Source organism: Stylophora pistillata, chromosome 6 (genome assembly GCF_964205215.1).
Source record: "Stylophora pistillata chromosome 6, jaStyPist1.2, whole genome shotgun sequence".
Classification (NCBI taxonomy): Eukaryota; Metazoa; Cnidaria; class Anthozoa; order Scleractinia; family Pocilloporidae; genus Stylophora; species Stylophora pistillata.
The window spans coordinates 5,053,072-5,070,364 of record NC_142524.1 but is presented as its reverse complement, the minus strand read 5'-3'; the positions used below and the strand labels follow the sequence as shown (position 1 = coordinate 5,070,364).

Sequence of the window (17,293 nt, the reverse complement as noted above, 5' to 3'; positions counted from 1 at the left end):
CGCCTACAAGACATTGCCACTTTGATGTTTAAAGTTAAGCACAGTCTCGTACCTGAGAATATTTCTGACTTATTCAATATAAAGAACACTCAGTATAATTTACGGAACAGTGACTTCGAACTGCCAAGATTCGAAACTGTAAGATTTGGTAGGAATTCTATTAAATATATGGGACCTCTCATCTGGTCGAAGTTACCAAGACACCTAAGAACGATAGAAACTCTAAATTCGTTCAAGAAGAACATAAGAAAAGTCGACCTTTCAACTCTCGTTGAAATTTAAAACTTAACTAAATAACTTTATCATTTCTTTAATTATCTACTGTAAATAACTATTATCTACATATGTAAATGTATTTGACTTTTAAATTTTTTTAAGTGTCCCCCATTAGCTTATAGCTAAAAGCATAGACACTTAAATAAAGTTTTTCATTCATTCATTCATTCATTCCTTTATATTTTAAATAAACAACCAGACTCGTCGCTTGTCTGGGCCCCCTGTGGGGAATTCATGGGTGGAATTTTCCTTTCACCAGGGCATCTGATCAATTACCATCACGCCACAAGAACAATAGATTATAGATGTTTCTTTAGTCGGTGCGTAACTTGCGTCGCTTTCCTAACACTGAGAACAAGTTTTAAAATGAATTTGAGCAGTAATCGCGGATTTCGTGTATATATATTTAATTCACAGTAGTCAGCCTCTTTGTGCACCGGCAAGACTTCTGACATTTTAAATTGAGTTTCGAGATAGGTAAATGGCAGTTTTCCATCTACTTAACTGAAGACTAACCGCCATATCGATGAAGGTCTACGATAAATGTTTGTTACGCGAACAGCATCTTTTTTAACATAAAAAGAAACATGAACGGTACATCTTGCTGTTTTCTGATCGATGTTCCTTCGTGGGTGTGAGATAAATTTTGTGTTCGAATCCAAAGTCACAACTGAAAAAGGGAGAAGAAATATTGTGAAAAAATATCATGACAATCACTCGTTACGGAAACAATAAATTTTTTAAACTTTTTGCGTGGTTGCTGAGATATCTTTCAAACTTTCACAATGAATGGGTAAAACTAAGAAAAGCACATTACGAGATTTTCCCAAAGTCTTTAACTCCAAAGAATTTATTATGTTTGTTGTGCGTCATCGCTTCCAATTTCTTGGATTACGAAGTACTGCGCAACACGAGAGTTTCACTTGAGATCAGGAATTGTGTGATAACACGTAATTTTTTAAATAGTTTAGAAACGAAGGGAAATTTCCCTTCGACTGCAAGCTCGAGCGCATCTGACCTATGACCGTCACGCCATATTTGTTTCCAAAAACAATAGTTTGACTGCTTCGATGCATAAGTTAATTTGAGTTGCGTTTCTAACACTGATGGCCGTTTAAGAATTAATTTCAAGTTCTAGTTATTCGATTTTTGCGTGATTCATAACGGTAATCAGCCTCATCATGCGCTGTCAAGACTTTTGACAATTTACTGAACTTGAATTTCAAGGTAGGTTGATAACATTTTTGCAATATACTTACTCAGCAAGACTAACTACCAAATCGATGATAGAGGTTCGCTGGACAAACGGCATCTTTCATGACATGACAAGAAATATCGCTGCATCTTGTCGTTTTCTGACAGCCTTTGTTAGTCGCTACGACCTGAGATATATTACGTGCTTTTAGAAACAGTCACAACAGAAATGTTTAATACCATATCAATGGAGGTCTGTGATAAATTAAAATCTTCAATCATTGCGGAAGCTTTTCGCGTAGTTACCGACTACGAAAGATATGATATCTTCGAAAGACATGATATCTTCGAAAGATATGATATTTTCGAAAGATATGATATCTTTCGAAGTCTAAGCTAAACTCGAGTCAAGGGGTCCCAAGAATGGGTTAGACTGAGTCAGACTACGAAATGCACATTACGGGATTTTTCCAAAGTCTTTAGCTTCCAATAATTTGTTGTGTTTGTTACTGCGTCATCACTTTCGGTTTCTAGAATTTCGGTCGACTTAAGGTGCAACACGAGAGTTTTAATATAGCCTCGGATACATCTAAAAAGAGGATGAGGGAGAATACAGAGTTATAAGAGAAGAAAGTGTAAGGTGTATGTCTTCAATCTGATGTCAACTAAGACGACTTTCATTTCTGAATGTTGGGGTTTAATAATTTATGTAAATTTGCGTGTAATAAAATTGCGAAGAATATTTTTATTTCCATTAATGTGCATTTGAATCATTCAGTGTGAACAAGGAGAGCATTGTTTCAAAACTCTATGATTTTGTAGGAAACTTTATTTCTGTCGTTTCTTTTATCTATTTTTACTTTTTTTCTCCTTTTCTTTTCACTGTGGCCGCACACAAAGCAGTTTAAAACAGTAAAAAAGAAAGCAGTTCGATTTTCGTATTAGGTCACAGATCTAAGCTACGATAGTGATTTTGTTTAAAACGGCGAAGTGATAAGTCGCGCTTCATCACGCTCCGCTCGTGCACCAACTCATTCGCACCAAAATTGAATGATGACCTTCTCCTGTTGTAGCTGGGTTACTGTGTCATAAGTACGATACATCACTCTCTTGATATTAAAAATGATGACACCCATAAAGTAAATTTTGAACGGATGACCCCAACGTTTTTATATTCACCAACTATTATACCAATGAATTCGAAGCTTCAGTAATCCCCCATCCGTCTGTGCCTGGGGGAGGGAAATTCGAAACTTGCAGGGATGGGGACTATGAATCGGAAGTGTCAATTTTTTTTAATTTATTTTTTTTTATAAATGCTGGTCAATGAGTAGAAAGTCATGGTTACTGATCTGATTTCTACAAAAAGTGTGACCATCAGAACCAGGACTTAAGTGAGGCATTTGAACATAATTTTGGCTCAGGAGGGGGGGGGGGCTGGAATTTGAACGAACCAACTCTTAAAAGTTCAAATGTCAGGATATTTCCTGAGGGGAGGGGGATGTTCAAACTTCCAATTGATCGACACTTATTTGTGGTTATCAGCACGTACTTGCACATTGATGAGTCTGCTAAGTTCTGTACCGAACTTGTGGGGTACACCCTACTCTCAAACGTCAAATGCTAGTTTTTATCGTTTTCATGTCGCAACTTCCTACCCTCTCTCAATTTTTAATAAGTGCGAATGAGTAAGTGTCATGTCACGCAACTTCCGTTTAGTTTGATCGCTCATGGCTCGTGCTTTTCAGTTGTTAGCGTTTTTGTAATGGGGTGTGTTAAGTGTATTTGACATGTTACACTGAATAAATCACCTCTCAAAATATCTCTGTTTAGGTTGTTAAAGAAATTGTATCCAACTGCTGCGATCTCAAAAGTCAGAGCCAAACATGTCACTGCAGCCCTTTAGTGACAAGCAGCTGAATAATTTCAAGTTTGCCTCCATCGTGTTGAATGAGTTCCCGAACGCTTTGCGTCAAACGTTCAAGTCCATGTGGGACAACACTTTTGGGCATCGGCCCGGATATCAATTGTGGGATGACTCCACAGCAGTAAGGAACTTGTTCCTCGCCGAAGAGGGTGGCAAGTCCAAAGTTCCTACCCACCTCTCCTATGAAGAATGGGACTGTACAGCCCTTTTTCAGACCACCATATATGCCAAGTCCTTCGCTATGCTGGACAGCACAGGCCATAAGAGGACCCTTGGTGAGTTGTACTTGAGGCACCTTAAAATACCTCATGGAAAGTTTCATGTATCTGTGGTGAGTCCAAGTGGAAACCAAGCCGAGACGTTTACACTCGCGATTGATCAGCTTCGACTGTTAAGAAATTCACTTTGTCACTCACAAAAGTCGGAGATTGATAAACCAACATTTGACCGATACATGCAGCTGGCTAAAGAAGCATTCAAAGCTCTTGGTATCAAAACTGACCCAATTGATGTCATCGGTAGTTTGACAGAGTCCGACTTTCCCACAACAGCAGTTCGCAATCTGGAGCACGGTATCAATCAAGAGCGTCAAGAGCGAATCAAATTTCTCGAAGGCGAGTGTTCAAGTAATGACGAATTAAAGGCGTTGACAAATGCAATAAAGGAAAAAGTTGAAGGTGGAGCAAGTAAGGAAGACCTTGCTTTATTGGAGAAGAAGATGGAGGAATTGAAAGAACAAATTAATACAACCCAGAAAGGTACAATCTTAATACACTTCTGTACTAGCTACGTTATATTTTTAAAGGGTTTTTTTTCTATCTTCACCGCTAAAATATAGGGCAGAATGCGTAGTCATCATTTATTATTCATAACTGATAAAGCGGTAAATTTTAACGCGACCTCGCTTTGAAGGGCCCTAAATTAGAGAAGAATGGACCAAAATTGACCCACTAGGCTTCGTGAAATTCACTTTACTGAGTTTTAAAAGTGCATGCTAACTTCTAAATTAGTACACGGAATTTTGAAGATTAAAGATGTGTCTACGATTTGTATCTAAAATGAAGGAAATTACATGAAGTAAAAGAATTATCCTTTCGCGCCTGAAAGTTGCGGAAACCAACCTTTTGTTGACCCGAGAGTATTGTATACATTTCAATTGTTTGAAACAGATTGCTGAGAGATAAAAAATGGTATGCAAGGCTCACTTTGTTGCGTCAGAGGCATACGGCTCAGTTGCTGAGCAAATTTCAAAAAGCCCCACGACATTTGATGAATCATGTTGACAATTTAAGGTTTAATTGCGTTGTTTCGACATTACCATTTGATTTAAACTTCTTTAATATCATAACAGATTACTTACCATGACTGTCACTGTTCTTTGCCATTTTAAAGATTCGAAGGCATTGCTTCCGCCATCATGTCTTCCTCCGATGGTTCCACACTTCACTGGCCGCCAAAGAGAATGTGAAGACATCATCGGTCACGTGGCTTCCACATCCACCCGAATCGTGTCGATATGGGGCTCGCCTGGTTTCGGAAAAACGTCTGTGGCAACTGTTGTGGGACATAAACTCCAGGATAAAGAATTTTCCGTCTACTTCTTCTCCTTACGAGGGCTAAACTCAAAATCTGATTTGATATCAAAGCTGTTTAGCTTTTTGAGGAGAGCTTCTACAGAAGATGAAATACCCCAGCGGCTAGCAATGGACGAAGAACTTTTTCAAGTTCTGGCCAAGATTCCAGACAAGTTTGTGGTGATTCTTGACAATGCTGATGAATTACTCGAAAGCGGAGCGCCAAACGTGAAAGAAGATTTCATACAGTTTCTTAGAGACATTCTCAGTCGATCCAAGAAGGCAACTTTTGTTATTACCACAAGGGAGTCGCTTGAATTTATGAATGTGCACTTTAAAGACCACCAGGCAGTGAGAATAGGGCTACTAGATGAGCCCTTCTCTCAAGCGTTGGTGACTGAGTTACTTCCAAATGCTATTTCCGCATCTGACTGTGGAAAAATTGCGAAAATCTGCGAGCATGTGCCTCTGGCCATTAAGCTGTTGTGCTCCACCATTTCTGAAGATAGCACCCAAGCAAGTCACTTTCTTGAGGAGTGGAAGGAATCTGTAGAAAGAAACATTGTCGATCTGTTAGACAATCCAGACTATCCTGGTAATCTGAGATTAAAATTTCTATTTGAATCATCCTTTCTAAGACTTTCAGTACAAGACAGAGAGGCTGTGGTTTCTTTGAGCATTCTATCTGAAGATTTTAACATCTCGGTTGCCGCAGCCGTTATGGGAGTTAAAACAAAGCTCGAGGCAAAGAAAATCTTACAAAGGCTTCAAAGGAAATCACTTCTTGACTCTGGTTCCAAACCTGATTCATTTTCGATGCATAAACTGCTTCAGTCCTTTGTTAGAGAAAGAGGAGAAGACGAAATGAAAGAAACAGTGCTGAGTTCAAAAGTGCGCTTTTCTGCATTTTACGTTTCTCTTTTTGAGAAGTTGAACGCACAGTTTTTGACAGGACATTCAAAGTCAGCATTTGTTGAATTCTACGAACAGAAGCAAAATATTATTCAGAGTCTAAGCGAAAGTTGTTCGGATCCTAAGACATGTGACGCTGTGTTTGGTGTTTTAATAAAAGCAGAGATATTTCTAGATTCCCTGTTCTGGTGCGAGGGAAACGTCTTCAACGAGCTTTATGAATCAGCAATCAATCAAGCGAAAAAGCTTAGAAAAAGCGTTTTTCACAACCAACTTCTGGTTTCCCTGGCGTTTGGTGAGGTGTGTTGGGGTACAAAAGGAAGAACGATGAAGCTGCTTTCCGACGCCGAGGAGGAGCAAATGTCATGTTCATCCTTTTCAGTGGGACATAGAGGAAAACTCTTCTGTTATAGAGGAATCTGTCAAGTGGCTTCTGGAAAAACAGAGGATGGAGTTCGAAACTTAGAAAATGCTCTTTTGTTGATGTCTACCAACGCTGACCAGAGAATTCTCAGAGTAACGGCAATACAAGTTCTTACGATTTATCACCGCTTCAAAAACCAATTTTCAGTTGCTTCAGAGTTTTATAACAAGGCGTTGCAAGAATGTAGAGCAGTGGGAGACACAAGTCTTCTTATCATTCCACCAATGGAAAAAAAAGAATTGAACTTTGTCGATGGAGAAATTCAAGAACGAAAGCCAGATAGTCTTATTACTCAACCACTCAGACTAGAAATTATCTGTGTTATCAGCGAAGCAACCAAGCATTTATTCGATGACTGTACCAAGCGATTAATGAGGAATGCTGTTATTCAAATGGCAGAAGAAATACATAAGCCGCTCTGTCTTACATCATTTGGGAAGGCACACGCAAACACGGCTCAGAGTTACGAATCCCTCGGATCAACACAACACAATTTGGGCGACCTAGCTTCAGCACTTCAGTCGAAACAGCATGCTCTTAGTATCAGAGTTGAACTGTTTGGAAAGGAACACCCAGACACAGCAAGGAGTTATCAATCACTCGGAAAAACACAGCACGCACTGGGTGACTTTGCTTCAGCCCTTCATTCTGAAGAACACGCACTCGACATCCGTATTAAACTGTTTGGAGAAGAACACGCAGACACAGCCAACAGTTATGATTCACTCGGAATAACACAGCACCACCTAGGCGACTTTGCTTCAGCGCTTCAGTCCAAACAGCATGCACTCGACATCCGTATTAAACTGTTTGGAGAAGAACACGCAGACACAGCCAGGAGTTACGAATTACTCGGAGTAACACAGCACGACCTAGGCGACTTTGCGTCAGCGCTTCAGTCCACACAGCATGCACTCGACATCCGTATTAAACTGTTTGGAGAAGAACACGCAGACACAGCCAACAGTTATGATTCACTCGGAGTAATACAGCACGACCTAGGCCACTTTGCTTCAGCGCTTCAGTCCAAACAGCATGCACTCGACATCCGTATTAAACTGTTTGGAGAAGAACACGCAGACACAGCCAGGAGTTACGAATTACTCGGAGTAACACAGCACGACCTAGGCGACTTTCCTTCAGCGCTTCAGTCCACACAGCATGCACTCGACATCCGTATTAAACTGTTTGGAGAAGAACACGCAGACACAGCCAGGAGTTACGAATTACTCGGAGTAACACAGCACGACCTAGGCGACTTTCCTTCAGCGCTTCAGTCCAAACAGCATGCACTCGACATCCGTATTAAACTGTTTGGAGAAGAACACGCAGACACAGCCAGGAGTTATAACTCACTCCGAGTAACACAGCACGACCTAGGCGACTTTGCTTCAGCGCTTCAGTCCACACAGCATGCACTCGACATCCGTATTAAACTGTTTGGAGAAGAACACGCAGACACAGCCAGGAGTTACCAATCACTCGGAGTAACAAAGCACGACCTAGGCCACTTTGCTTCAGCGCTTCAGTCCAAACAGCATGCACTCGACATCCGTATTAAACTGTTTGGAGCAGAACACGCAGCCACAGCCAACAGTTATGATTCACTCGGAGTAACACAGCACCACCTAGGCGACTTTGGTTGAGCGCTTCAGTCCAAACAGCATGCACTCGACATCCGTATTAAACTGTTTGGAGAAGAACACGCAGAAACAGCCAGGAGTTACCAATCACTCGGAGTAACACAGCACGACTTAGGCGACTTTGCTTCAGCGCTTCAGTCCAAACAGCATGCACTCGACATCCGTATTAAACTGTTTGGAGAAGAACACGCAGACACAGCCAGGAGTTATGAGTCACTCGGAGTAACACAGCACGACCTAGGCGACTTTGCTTCAGCGCTTCAGTCCAAACAGCATGCACGCGACATCCGTATTAAACTGTTTGGAGAAGAACACGCAGAGACAGCCAGGAGTTACCAATCACTTGGAGTAACACAGCACGACCTAGGCGACTTTGCTTCAGCCCTTCAGTCCAAACAGCATGCACTCGTCATCCGTATTAAGCTGTTTGGGGAAGAAAACGCAGACACAGCCAGGAGTTACGAGTCACTCGGAGTAACACAGCACAACCTAGGCGACTTTGCTTCAGCGCTTCAGTCCAAACAGCATGCACTCGACATCCGTATTAAACTGTTTGGAGAAGAACACGCAGAGACAGCCAGGAGTTACCAATCACTTGGAGTAACACAGCACGACCTAGGCGACTTTGCTTCAGCCCTTCAGTCCAAACAGCAGGCACTCGTCATCCGTATTAAGCTGTTTGGGGAAGAACACGCAGACACAGCCATGAGTTACGAGTCACTCGGAGTAACACAGCACAACCTAGGCGACTTTGCTTCAGCGCTTCAGTCCAAACAGCATGCACTCGACATCCGTATTAAACTGTTTGGAGAAAAACACGCAGAGACAGCCAGGAGTTACCAATCACTTGGAGTAACACAGCACGACCTAGGCGACTTTGCTTCAGCCCTTCAGTCCAAACAGCATGCACTCGTCATCCGTATTAAGCTTTTTGGGGAAGAACACGCAGACACAGCCAGGAGTTACGAGTCACTCGGAGTAACACAGCACAACCTAGGCGACTTTGCTTCAGCGCTTCAGTCCAAACAGCATGCACTCGACATCCGTATTAAACTGTTTGGAGAAGAACACGCAGACACAGCCAGGAGTTACGAATTACTCGGAGTAACACAGCACGACCTAGGCGACTTTCCTTCAGCGCTTCAGTCCACACAGCATGCACTCGACATCCGTATTAAACTGTTTGGAGAAGAACACGCAGACACAGCCAGGAGTTACCAATCACTCGGAGTAACAAAGGACGACCTAGGCCACTTTGCTTCAGCGCTTCAGTCCAAAAAGCATGCACTCGACATCCGTATTAAACTGTTTGGAGCAGAACACGCAGCCTCAGCCAACAGTTATGATTCACTCGGAGTAACACAGCACCACCTAGGCGACTTTGGTTGAGCGCTTCAGTCCAAACAGCATGCACTCGACATCCGTATTAAACTGTTTGGAGAAGAACACGCAGAAACAGCCAGGAGTTACCAATCACTCGGAGTAACACAGCACGACTTAGGCGACTTTGCTTCAGCGCTTCAGTCCAAACAGCATGCACTCGACATCCGTATTAAACTGTTTGGAGAAGAACACGCAGACACAGCCAGGAGTTATGAGTCACTCGGAGTAACAGAGCACGACCTAGGCGACTTTGCTTCAGCGCTTCAGTCCAAACAGCATGCACTCGACATCCGTATTAAACTGTTTGGAGAAGAACACGCAGAGACAGCCAGGAGTTACCAATCACTTGGAGTAACACAGCACGACCTAGGCGACTTTGCTTCAGCCCTTCAGTCCAAACAGCAGGCACTCGTCATCCGTATTAAGCTGTTTGGGGAAGAAAACGCAGACACAGCCAGGAGTTACGAGTCACTCGGAGTAACACAGCACAACCTAGGCGACTTTGCTTCAGCGCTTCAGTCCAAACAGCATGCACTCGACATCCGTATTAAACTGTTTGGAGAAGAACACGCAGAGACAGCCAGGAGTTACCAATCACTTGGAGTAACACAGCACGACCTAGGCGACTTTGCTTCAGCCCTTCAGTCCAAACAGCAGGCACTCGTCATCCGTATTAAGCTGTTTGGGGAAGAACACGCAGACACAGTTATAAGTTACGAGTCACTCGGAGTAACACAGCACAACCTAGGCGACTTTGCTTCAGCGCTTCAGTCCAAACAGCATGCACTCGACATCCGTATTAAACTGTTTGGAGAAAAACACGCAGAGACAGCCAGGAGTTACCAATCACTTGGAGTAACACAGCACGACCTAGGCGACTTTGCTTCAGCCCTTCAGTCCAAACAGCATGCACTCGTCATCCGTATTAAGCTGTTTGGGGAAGAACACGCAGACACAGCCAGGAGTTACGAGTCACTCGGAGTAACACAGCACAACCTAGGCGACTTTGCTTCAGCGCTTCAGTCCAAACAGCATGCACTCGACATCCGTATTAAACTGTTTCGAGAAGAACACGCAGACACAGCTAGGAGTTACGAATTACTCGGAGTAACACAGCACGACCTAGGCGACTTTCCTTCAGCGCTTCAGTCCACACAGCATGCACTCGACATCCGTATTAAACTGTTTGGAGAAGAACACGCAGACACAGCCAGGAGTTACCAATCACTCGGAGTAACACAGCACGACCTAGGCGACTTTGCCTCAGCGCTTCAGTCCAAACAGCATGCACTCGACATCCGTATTAAACTGTTTGGGGAAGAACGCGCAGACACAGCCAGGAGTTACCAATCACTCGGAGTAACACAGCACGACGTAGGCGACTTTGCTTCAGCGCTTCAGTCCACACAGCATGCACTCGACATCCGTATTAAACTGTTTGGGGAAGAACACGCAGACACAGCCAGGAGTTACGAATTACTCGGAGTAACACAGCACGACCTAGGCGACTTTGCTTCAGCGCTTCAGTCCACACAGGATGCACTCGACATCCGTATTAAACTGTTTGGAGAAGAACACGCAGACACAGCCAGGAGTTACGAATTACTCGGAGTAACACAGCACGACCTAGGCGACTTTGCTTCAGCGCTTCAGTCCAAACAGCATGCACTCGACATCCGTATTAAACTGTTTGGAGAAGAACACGCAGACACAGCCAGGAGTTACCAATCACTCGGAGTAACACAGCACGACCTAGGCGACTTTCCTTCAGCGCTTCAGTCCAAACAGCATGCACTCGACATCCGTATTAAACTGTTTGGAGAAGAACACGCAGACACAGCCAGGAGTTAACAATCACTCGGAGTAACACAGCACGACCTAGGCGACTTTGCTTCAGCGCTTCAGTCCACACAGGATGCACTCGACATCCGTATTAAACTGTTTGGACAAGAACACGCAGACACAGCCAAGAGTTATGATTCACTCGGAGTAACACAGCACCACCTAGGCGACTTTGATTCAGCGCTTCAGTCCAAACAGCATGCACTGGACATCCGTATTTAACTGTTTGGACAAGAACACGTAGACACAGCCAGGAGTTACCAATCACTTGGAGTAACACAGCACGACCTAGGCGACTTTGCTTCAGCCGTTCAGTCCAAACAGCATGCACTGGACATCCGTATTTAACTGTTTGGACAAGAACACGTAGACACAGCCAGGAGTTACCAATCACTCGAAGTAACACAGCACGACCTAGGCGACTTTGCGTCAGCGCTTCAGTCCAAACAGCATGCACTGGACATCCGTATTTAACTGTTTGGACAAGAACATGTAGACACAGCTAGGAGTTACCAATCACTCGAAGTAACACAGCACCACCTAGGCGACTTTTATTCAGCGCTTCAGTCCAAACAGCATGCACTGGACATCCGTATTTAACTGTTTGGACAAGAACACGTAGACACAGCCAGGAGTTACCAATCACTCGAAGTAACACAGCACGACCTAGGCGACTTTGCGTCAGCGCTTCGTTCTGTAAAACACGCACTCGACATCCGTATTAAACTGTTTGGAGAAGAACACGCAGACACAGCCAACAGTCTTGACTCACTCGGAGTAATACAGCACGACCTAGGCGACTTTGCTTTAGCGGTTCAGTCCACAAAGCATGCACTCGACATCCGTATTAAACTGTTTGGAGAAGAACACGTAGACACAGCCAGGAGTTACCAATCACTCGGAGTAACACAGCACGACCTAGGCGACTTTGCTTCAGCGCTTCAGTCCACAAAGCATGCACTCGACATCCGTATTAAACTGTTTGGAGAAGAACACGCAGACACAGCCAGGAGTTATGAGTCACTCGGAGTAACACAGCACGACCTAGGCGACTTTGCTTCAGCGCTTCAGTCCAAACAGCATGCACTCGACATCCGTATTAAACTGTTTGGAGAAGAACACGCAGACACAGCCAGGAGTTACCAATCACTCGCAGTAACACAGCACGATCTAGGCGACTTTGCTTCAGCGCTTCAGTCCAAACTGCATGCACTCGACATCCTATTAAACTGTTTGGAAAGGAACACGCAGACACAGCCAGGAGTTACCAATCACTCGGATTAACATAGTACAACCTTGGGGACTTTGCTTCAGCGCTTCATTCTGAAGAACACGCACTCGACATCCGTAGTAAACTGTTTGGAGAGGAACACGCAGACACAGCCAACGGCTATAATTCACTCGGATTAACACAGTACAACCTTGGCGACTTTGCTTCAGCGCTTGGTTCTGAAGAACACGCACTCGACATCCGTATTAAACTTTTTGGAGAAGAACACGCAGACACAGCCAACAGTTATGATTCACTCGGAGTAACATAGCACGATCTAGGCGACTTTGCTTCAGCGCTTCAGTCCAAACAGAATGCACTCGACATCCGTATTAAACTGTTTGGAGAAAAACACGCAGACACAGCCAGGAGTTACCAATCACTCGGAGTAACACAGCACGACCTAGGCGACTTTGCTTCAGCGCTTCAGTCCAAACAGCATGCACTCGACATCCGTATTAAACTGTTTGGAAAGGAACACGCAGACACAGCCAGGAGGTACCAATCACTCGGAAGAACACAGTACAACCTTGGCGACTTTGCTTCAGCGCTGCATTCTGAAGAACACGCACTTCACATCCGTATTAAACTGTTTGGAGAAGAACACGCAGACACAGCCAAGAGTTATGACTCACTCGGAAATAGACAGCACGACCTAGGCGATTTTGCTTTAGCGCTTCAGTCCAAACAGCATGCACTCGACATCCGTATTAAACTGTTTGGAGAAGAACACGCAGACACAGCCAGGAGTTACCAATCACTCGGATTAACACAGTACAACGTTGGCGACTTTACTTCAGTGCTTCGTTCTGAAGAACACGCACTCGACATCCGTATTAAACTGTTTGGAGAAGAACACGCAGACACAGCCAACAGTTATAATTCACTCGGAGTAACACAGCACGACCTAGGCGACTTTGCTTCAGCGCTTCAGTCCAAACAGTATGCACTCGACATCCGTATTAAACTGTTTGGAGAAGAACACGCACACACAGCCAGGAGTTATCAATCACTCGGAGTAACACAGCACGACCTAGGCGGACTTTGCTTCAGCGCTTCAGTCGAAACAGCATGCACTCGACATCCGCATTAAACTGTTTGAAGAAGAACACGCAGACACGGCCAGGAGTTACGAGTCACTTGGAGTAACACAGCACGACCAGGGCGACTTTGCTTCAGAGCCTCAGTCCAAACAGCATGCACTCGACATCCGTATTAAACTGTTTGGAGAAGAACACGCAGACACAGCCAGGAGTTACGAGTCACTCGGAGTAACACAGCACGACCTAGGCGACTTTGCTTCAGCGCTTCAGTTTAAACAGCATGCACTCGACATCCGTTTTAAACTGTTTGGAGAAGAACACGCAGACACAGCCAAGAGTTATGACTCACTCGGAGTAACACAGCACGACCTAGGTGACTTTGCTTTAGCGCTTCAGTCCAAACAGCATGCACTCGACATCGACACCTCGGAAATACGTTTTGGTAACGTCACAGTGGTCAGTGGTCATCAACATTAGGCTACCAAGTGCTTCCATGTGTTTGTGGACTGAGTTCGATGAAAACATCGGCCTTTTGCATGGTTTTAAGTCGGAAAATATCCATGATACTTCTCCTTGTTTATTATGGTTGATCCTTTGAATGATTTATAATACTAAAACCACGTCTTAACAAATAGCGGTACAGGGGAGTCATTTTGTTTGGAGTTTTGTGCTGTTTGCTGACTTTAGCTGGCCGTCGTTACGAAGTGCGATCGTGGTTCGTCAGTCGCCCTCGCCTTCAGAATTGTCAAAAACAGCGATAGTTATCCAAACAAAGCAAGAGATTAGTTCTGTAAGATAATTTTCCAGCGAGTCTGAAGAGTGGTTGGATTTTTGAGTGTTATTAGCATGAAGCGATACACGTAATTATTGAGTTGTGAAAATATTGACACTCACGTTGCGCCGACGTGCGGTGCCTTTTCATTTTGGAAATCAGTCGCTTGGTTGAGAATTTTACTTTTCTAGACTGATTTTTCGCCATTCCACCTTTCCGATTTTCTGTGCCTTTAAGAACGGATGTCCGTAACGCTTGAAACGTCAGCTTTTGTAATCGTTACGGTTGTCAATTTACCCATAGTATGATTTACCATTTCAACTTTGTTTGATATATCCAAATTAAAATATGAAAACATTTGTTCATTTCATATACTTGCAGTTTTAACAACAAGTTATCTCTCATGAACAGAATAACGCCTGACTTAAGCTCATATAATGGTGATGTTTACAAAGGGAGTGGAAATCGAAGAAATTGTGATTTGTTTGTATTTGAGACCGTCCAACATGATTGATTCATTTACAATTTATCTTGAATTAAGTCTTTATTGATATTAATCGATCGTAGATCTCCATTACTTGTCTTTGGTACGTTTGCTACTTTAATTTCCCAAACAGCTCTATTTGTTTTACACGAAAGCATTTTCAACGAAACCCACTTTTTTATTATGATTATTTTTATTACTATATATTTTTATAACTCAGTCATTTGAAGCTTTTACAGGCACATGTATGTTTACCTGAAGTATATTCCACTATCTTGCAGGTGCACTGCATTAATTTATGCAAATAATCAACTACTCTTCTTCAATTCATTTTTTTCAGATTAGCTTTGCATAGCTTTACATAGTTTCCATGTGCTTACGGAATCATACACATCACATGCTCTGAAGCACTGTAAGGATAATTATGATCCCCATCAGTAATATTACATTTTATCCCCACACTGAGAAGATCATTATGAAACATTCCTATTTGACTTGTAACCATTTTTTTTCAAGGTGGCAAAATATATGTATATTGCTGAAACTCGTTGCGAATTTCTTATTGACTACAACTAGCGTAGCCATACCAGTGCTCCCCTTCCCTGTAATAAGTTGGGAAAAGGACATCTGCATGGTGCTATCATTGTTCATGTTTGGGAATATCCCATCCCTGACCTTTATTTGACTAGATGGGCACAGCAGTACACAGGCTAATTACAAGCTTTTGGTTACTCCTCATGACTTACTGTTAACTGGGAATTGACAGCTGACTTAATCTAATCAATTTTCTCCTGAACATTTTTTAACTTCATTTGTTCGACTTCAGAAAATACTTCTGATAATTTCCCTCTGACATTTCTAATTTGGAAGATTAATCATCATAATCATTATGTTCTTTACACCTCCATAAACACCCAACAAGAATTCTTTGTTTATAACTCAGGCAGCTTCTGAATATAAGAAATCAATTTTAGAAGATAGTTGATTCATTCAAGGCTGTTGCAATATGAGAGAAGACAATGCAGTGCTTTATTCACATCGATTAAATTATATTATAATAATTATTTTACCTGACAGTAGTTTTGTTAAAAATTTGTTTTCTAGTAGTACCAAGATGGTAATGTTACTTTGTGAATCAGGGAGCTAAATAAAGCAGAAGTATTCTGTTAGCTCAGTACATTTTATGTTGCAGATGGCATTAAGTTAGTAAAGAAAGAAAAGAAAAAGCAAAAATAAATAAAATAAAATGATTAGTGAGGGAAAAGCAGCTTAAAAAAAGACATACTACAAATTATTCTTAATTGTAATGAGAAATACTTGTTGGGAAAGTAAAACTATTGCTCAGAAAAAAAATTACAGCTTCTCAGAAAATAAAATTACAAACTAAGATGGAAAGTGAAAACTTCTTTATTATCATTATAATGGGCATTTTGTATTTAAAGCATACCTCGGTTTATTCTTCCTCTAGTTGAGCCAGTCTTTGTACTTTTGGGGGCTTCAGTCCTATGCATGTTACAGTCGTAGGTTTTTTGGCCAACTCATCCTCGGAGACCCAGGGGGCTGTGGGTCGATTTCAAGTTAGGGCATGAAGAGCCCCTGGGGACATTGTCTTACAAGACTAGTTCCAAACGGTCGCAGTCGTTCTGCCATCTGATTGGTGCCAGAAAATCTATGTGTTTTTCTGCCCAATCAGAGTGAAGTGTGCTTTAGAGTCCTTTCGTGTGTTTTAACACGGACATATACTAGTAGCTCAGTTGCTCAGTATGTTTGTTTGGACCGTGCGATGGAGATTTGCTTGAGGTGAAAAGTTTCAGTGTTAGCACATAATGTAAAAGAAATCGATCAGATTGTCCGCGAAAATCTTACTGTATCACAAGAGAACGTGTTTTAAAAAAGTTTGCGAGGTTTGTATACAACACGATGGTTGCAGTCATTGATATGTCGCTTTAAACGTTAAACGAGATTGAAGCTTAAATAACTTTCTAGATTTTTTGCATAGTTTGCTGTGACTGAGACTTTGCCAATCTCGTGAAGTTATTTCGTCGCACGGGCCACGCAGGTATGTCGAGCAACTGGCGCTTTCGCCTATGTAGCTTTCAGCTTTCTGTGCGCGCCAAGATCTAATCTTAGTAGTAAAGTCGTTCACAATACGGCCAAAGTTGCAGAGAACGTTAAGTTCGTGGACGACCTCCAGCAAGTGCTAAGAGAAAGCTTAGCTGTGTTTCCGGTTAGCTAATTAAAATCTGAACTGAAAACTGATTCACGAGAACATCGTGAGAAGGAGAGATGTTTTCGGGGAGTTACCGAAGGGGTTTGGAAAGAGTTTAATCTTTCAACTGCTGTCTAGAGTGTTGAAATTCTTGAGCTAGGAAGGCCACGGATTCTCTTCTAGTCCCTTGGTCATTGTCATTTCACCTCTTCTGTCGATTGTTGAAGACCAAGTTAAATACCTTTGATGATTGGGAATCGATCCGATGCTGTTTTCAATGGGAAAAACAAAACCAAACCAAAGACCAAGAAATATTGGATGGAAAGGGCGGGTTTCCTTT

General features: G+C 42.8%; 1 pseudogene across 1 annotated transcript; it reads left to right on the top strand.

Annotated features, from left to right (window-relative positions):
• The first annotated feature begins 1,293 nt into the window (after positions 1 to 1,293).
• Positions 1,294 to 15,991, top strand: LOC148727901 (uncharacterized; annotated as a pseudogene). Its single transcript, XR_016002362.1, has 4 exons — positions 1,294 to 1,503; positions 3,304 to 4,155; positions 4,790 to 11,070; positions 12,465 to 15,991. The product of XR_016002362.1 is annotated as an uncharacterized LOC148727901 (transcript).
• The last annotated feature ends 1,302 nt before the right edge of the window (positions 15,992 to 17,293 follow it).